The following is a 6,756-nucleotide window of genomic DNA, read 5'->3' on the forward strand; positions in this document are numbered from 1 at the left end:
AATGTGCCGTTTTCGTGGTGTCACCGTTCCAAATTTTTAACCTGTTCCAAAATTAAAACTGCCCCTGTTCCAGTGTTCCCATATATCAATCCGACTAGACACCCTAAAACTATTAACAAATTTTCAGCTTGCTATTAATTAACTTTTTTTTCATACGCGGGATCCAGACCTATAAGCCACAATTTTGCTTTGAAATTAAGTTTATTTGACATTTCGATTTCCACTTCGGAAATCGTTATCAAAATGTGTTTTTATATAATCATAAACCCTTTTACGCCCTAAGGTGTCGGGTGTAATGTCTTTAGTTAGTTGCATAACCAAATTTTCTCCATTGCTTCTGGTTCTTTTTTGCTTTCTTGCTTGTGCTTTGCTCATTCCCATTGTCTGTAGGATTGAGGTTACATTATCATCCCATTACCGCCTTCATTAGCCTACCTATTGGTCTCTTAGTTTATCTTCTTGTTTCCCATATTTGTTTAAATGTTCTTTCTTGATTCATTCTAATCCGATTTGCCATCTAATGCCATCCCATTTGGGCCTCATCAATTTTCTTAATAATTGATTGGATCTTAACGGCTAGTTTCAGAATCTGTGGTTAAGTCTAGCGATTAACTAAGTACTCATAGTCTAACTGACAGGTGCTGTTTCACAATCATAGATTTAGTTATGGTTAGTTGACCGTAAGCCTTGTTTTATTTTTCTTATGTTGGTAGGAAATTATGGACAATGATCACCAGAAATAACATTTTTATGGAGGATTATCAGCATATATTATGAAGATTGATCAGTCAGATTAGTTTTGACTGATTTTTATTAGAAATCCACAAGGAAAAGTTTTCCTGTAGTTGGCTGTAATATTACCTACCATGTAATACAAAAAACAGTAACATCCTTTATAAAAGGTATATATTTAAAATCCCTAAAAAGGGCTACATCACGATCACATAACTAGTTTTCGATTGGTTTACCAATCATCATCAGTGCTTACCTAAAATGCGGTTAAGAAAAGTTGTAGGTTATATTCACGTGAAATTTACATGCTAACCACTAAGATATAATTTTATAAAAATATGTGGGTCAAAGCCCTGTACCAGTAATCCGTTAGGGAAGCATGGGTTGAAAATGCTAACTTAAGCATGGCTGTTTAAAGTATCTTACTAATATGCCCCATAAAATACTTTTAACATCCATGCTTAAGTTAGCATTTTCCACCCATGCTTCCTTGACTGATTACTTGTACAGGGCTTTGACCCACATATTTTTATAAAATTATATCTTGGTGGTTAGCATGTAAATTTTACGTGAGTATAACCTACAGCTTTTCTTAACCGTAGTCAAAATTTCAAAATCTTTGCATTACTTTACCAGGTTATATTCATTTTAGGTAAGTACTGATGATGCTTGGTAAACCAATCGAAAACTAGTTATGTGATCGTGATGTAGCCCTTTTTAGGGATTTTAAATATATGTATACTTTTATAAAGGATTTTACTGTTTTTTGATTTTTATAGGATAAATTCAATAAATTGTTATATTTCTTTAGGACTATTTGTTGTATATATTTTTTAGGGATTTTATATTTAGTTGTGGAGTTTATTTTGCAGACTAAGGAAAAATAAATGTTTGTAAAAATCTCCTCGATACAAAACTCAACTGAATAGGGCTACTCGCATGCTTAAAAGAGAACTACACAAATACAAAGATCAAGGCATAAATTAATTTATTGAAGGTCTCACTGCGACGGATGACACAAATTACTCTATTTGGAAACTCTCAAAAAAACTTAAACATCAGATCAAGCATGATGGTCCATTAGAAAGGAAGATGGTGATTGGGCCAAGGCAGATGACGATAAAGCCCAAGCTTGCGCTAATCATCTCAGGCAAGTTTTTCAACCTCATCCCAGAATTGTTTCTACGGAAGAAGAAGAATTCATTCACAAGAGCTTCGATGCACCCTACCAGAAGTCACCTCCTATTAAAAATATCAATATAAATGAAATTAAAGATTTAGTTAAAAATCTTAATATTAAAAAAGCTCCAGGGTATGATTTAATATCGGGAAAAATCTGCAAAAACTTACCTGAAGAAGGACTTCGGTTGGTTATGTACATATTCAATACTATAATAAAGTTAGGCTATTTTCCATTTCAATGGAAAATAGCACAAATTATTCTAATACCGAAATCAAATAAAGATCCACACGAACTATCATCTTATCCAGGGCCGGCGATAACGGGCCTGCAACGGATGCACTGCAGGCGGACGCCCCTGTTTGGGGGGCGCCAAAGTGAGCTTTTTTTCTGTTGATGCGATACAAAATATTAATTTAAGAGAAACCGAAGGGCGCCTATGCTACTTTTGCAGGCGGGCGCCTTATACCCTAGCGCCGGTACTGATCTTATCGTCCAATCAGTTTGCTTCCCATTATCTCTAAGATATTTGAAAGGTTAATCCTTCAAAGAATGAATCCTATAATCGAGAGACAAAAGTTGATACCGGAGTACCAGTTTGCATTCAGGCAACAACATGGAACAATTGAGCAGGTACATAGGGTTGCCAAAGTAGCAAGAGATGCAATTGAAAAGAAAGAATACTGCACTGCAGCCTTTTTGGATGTCTCACAAGCATTTGATAAGGTATGGCATGATGGGCTGCTATCTAAAATAAAAACTCATTTTCCCCATCCTCCCTATATACTTCTGAGATCCTATTTTACCAATCGATACTTCCAGGTTAGACCTAATGAAGCAGTATCAAACCTAACTCCAATTTTATCAGGAGTGCCCCAGGACAGTATATTGGGACCAACGTTATACTTACTCTACACAGCAGATATTCCCACAACAACAAACAGCACAATTGCTACCTACGCAGACGATACTGTTATAATGGCCTCTAGCTCGGTTCCAGTTAAAGCGTGCCAAAATGTACAGCATCTATACGACATATACAGAGACGCCCACAATCAGCTATACTGAGAAGGATAACTAACTGGACACCACTATGGCCTAGGTGCAGAGGAAGATCCAGAAGAAGATGGCTGGATGATGTAGAAGAAGACATAAGAACAATGAATGTGAAAGACTGGAAAGTTCAGTGCAAGGTGCAAGGACAGGAAGAAATGGAAAAAAGTCACGAGAACAGCAAAGACACACAGCAAGTTATAATATGACAGAGAAGTAATCCACCTCACTCAAGAATAGGATTTTAAACGCCACGGCGTTAGCTATCCCTAGAGATTGTAATGCTTCATGAATGAATGAAATATCAATTTACGCCGTTACTAATCAAAATGATGAGTTGGCGTAATGGTATGAAATGATTGTAGTTTCGAGATGAATCTATTCATGTAAATTTTATTTCATTGGAGTGGTATTATATTTTTCATAAGAGGTGTGCGGTGTCATTTAGGAACATTTTAAGGGTTTAAAAAAATAAAATTAATAGTGACTCAAGCATACACCTAGAGATGCATCAAGTCAAACTAGTTTGATTTTATTCAACAAACTTGACTTGACTTGAAAATCAAACTTTTTTGTAAAAAAGTTTGACTTGACTTGATTTCGATATCTTTAGGTTTGACTTGAAATCAAACTTCTTCAAATAGTTTGAAGTTTGAATGTCATATTGGCAACGTGTTTATTTCCAATTCTAATCGAGAGCGTACGGATTTTGTTGTGACTTATTTGGATAGGTCTGAATCGGTATTCTGCTACTCCGCAAATTAGTTTGTAGTTCATATTTAGACGTCCATGTTTGGCTTGTTTATTACGTTCGTTTTGAAGTGTGTGGCTTTGGGAGATAATATCTGAATGTGGATATTTTTCGGTTCAGAATAAGCACCAGAACAAATTGAGTCTGATATTGAAGGTATTCCCACTGCAAAAATTAAGAGAAACAATCTGTAGTCGAATCAGTATTAGTTAAGAAAAATAAATATACTGATTTATTTGATGTTGCGGCAGGTGACTTCAAAACAATGAAAATTGCAAAGTGCATACTTCTATTATGTAAAAATAAAGAACAGCGTTATAAAATCACAAACAGTGAACTAATTCTTTAAAAGGACAGCGTTATGCATAACTCGACCAAGCGCCATTTCTTTAAAATCGAGATAACAGCGGATTCTGGTGACACATAGCTAAAACTATCTTGGAAAAATTTCTGTTATTGTCACGTTAACGGTTACTAAGAAAAACAAAAATAAATCAAGCGACATTCTGTCTATTAAGGGTTTTTAGTTTTGCATAACAAGACCATATTCATAGCTGCCATTCTTAACTGCCATTAATAACTACCATTCATAACTGCCATATATCCATAACTGCCATTCATAACAGTTTCGCAATTGTAGACTAAGCGCTTTGGTCTGTTTATGCTAAACTCAGCGTTTGGCCAGAATAACAGTTTTGTCCTCATTAATGTACACATTAATTTTGAAGTTTCCGTCAAAAAATGATGGAATTTTTTTAAAGTGAAAATGTTGTGTTTATATATATATAATTAAATTGAAAAATACAAACAATCTTTATAAAATCTTTTTATTATGTCTAACGTGTTATGTACTAAGAATATAGTATAAGTCATAAAATGGACCTTACGGGATTCTTCTATATTTTGAATTTTGAATGTCTATTAATCATTTCTGTACTAAGAGTATAAATTAATAGCCTGTTTTTCATGTATAAATATTGATTTTATTCCAACAGTATTACAAATTTTAATTTCAAAAGTCTGCTTTGTAAGGTACAGGTCAACTTCTACTGTTAGTACCTTCTGCTTTCACTTACGCAGCTTGACTTATACTTTTAGTACACACCACATGTTATGAGATTCTAGGGCGCTTGTATTGAAAAATGTAGATAATCCAAATTTGACCATAAAATTTCAAGGAATTAACATCCTTAAAAAGGGGGTACGGAAACAGATTTTTGAGGTTCTTTGTTTTCTTCCTTTTTAACTTTCCTAAACCTTTTTTTATGACTTTGGTTCTGTCGTTGAAGACGGTGCCGATGTTTATTGTTATCGGTTATAAAAGCAGAAAATTATAAAAATAGCTAGATCCCATTTAAACCAAAAACTGTTCATTTAGTATTTTTTTATTTAATTTTGTTGTGCGTGCTAAAAAATAGTTTACTGTGAAAATGTCAGTGTTCTATTGTACATGATTTTTAAAAATGAGTAGAGGGAAACAAATACTAAAATTATTGGAACTAAAGGATGATTTATATGGCACTCAATGTATTATTAAATTTCTTATCTTAATTGGCAACTGACATGTCTATCTCAACAAAAAGATATATAAAAAAATAAAAAAAAATACAGGATCCTTTGTAAAAGGTATATTTAAAAGACCCTAATAATGGTTACATCACAAAACAAAACGTTTTCGGATTAACAAGTAATCCATCATCAGTGTTAAGCCAATAACATGCATGCGTGAGCCACCAAAAAGTTATGGATAAAAACCCTTTAAAAGATATAGTTGACACTCAATTTTCAATATGTGAGGTTCATCCCTTTCATATCACATCCACGTGGGTTAGAGTCCTGTGTTGCCCTGGGTAATATCCAGGAATATTTGCAACATCTAACTATTTTAGACATAATATGTAGTATAATATAAGATCTTATACCTTTTAAAGGGTTTTTACCCATAACTTTTTGGTGGCTCACGCATGCACGTTATTGGCTTAACACTGGTGATGGATTACTTGTTAATCCGAAAACGTTTTGTTTTGTGATGCAACCCTTATTAAGGTCTTTTAAATATACCTTTTACGAAGGATTCTGTATTTTTGTGATTTATGGTATACAGCCAGCTACAGGACTTTTATTTTCCTCGTCGATTGTTAAAAAATTATATCTACGAAATAAATTATTTTTCAAACTCTTTCAAACTAGTTTGACAAACAGTTTGAATTTTCAAAAATGTACGATTGACCAGTTTGACTTGACTTGAATTATTTGTCAGAAGGATTGACTTGAGTTTGACTTGAAATTAAGTCAAACTCAAGTCAAATTCAAACATTCAAGTCAAACTTGTGCAACTCTACATATACCTATAATGAGAAAGTGTTTTAGTATTCATTTGGTTGAACGTGAAGAGCTTTTCTTTACAACTAGCGACCATAAGTAATTATTAATATAATCATACATTCACATTGTAAATTTATCATAATATTTGTTCAACTTCTATAGATAGTATCATTATTGATAGGGGAAACAGTGAATGTAAATTCGAACTTTACATACCTATATGTCCACATTTAGCTATCCTCGGCGCATAATAAATTATTGAAGTAAATATACCTGGCACTATATGAATATTGAATGTGGTATAATAGTAATTAAATTCAATTTGGAATAACAAATGACCCTTTGACGGGACATCTGATGGTCACACAGGTGTTGGACAGGTGTCCATCAATATTCATAACTAATTTGTATCTTCCTTTGCTAAATATTTAACTTGGTAACACAGGACGGTAATAAATTTATTAGATATTGATAAGGAAGGGATTGACTTCCTTTATTTTTTAATGTATTCAATCAAATGTTGGTTTAAAAATTAATAAATCATACAGAAGTAAAAACTTCGTTTGTACAATGGTATAAAAAGAAGTTTATTAAAAACCATTAAAAGTCATCCAAAAGGATTCGAAAAACGTTTTCGATCTAGATCAGATCATCTTCAGTGCGTTCTGCTTAGTACATGAAACTAGCAACCTTATGAAATTGGTAACATCGAGAA

This window comes from Diabrotica virgifera, chromosome 8 (genome assembly GCF_917563875.1).
Source record: "Diabrotica virgifera virgifera chromosome 8, PGI_DIABVI_V3a".
In the NCBI taxonomy this organism is placed as follows: Eukaryota; Metazoa; Arthropoda; class Insecta; order Coleoptera; family Chrysomelidae; genus Diabrotica; species Diabrotica virgifera.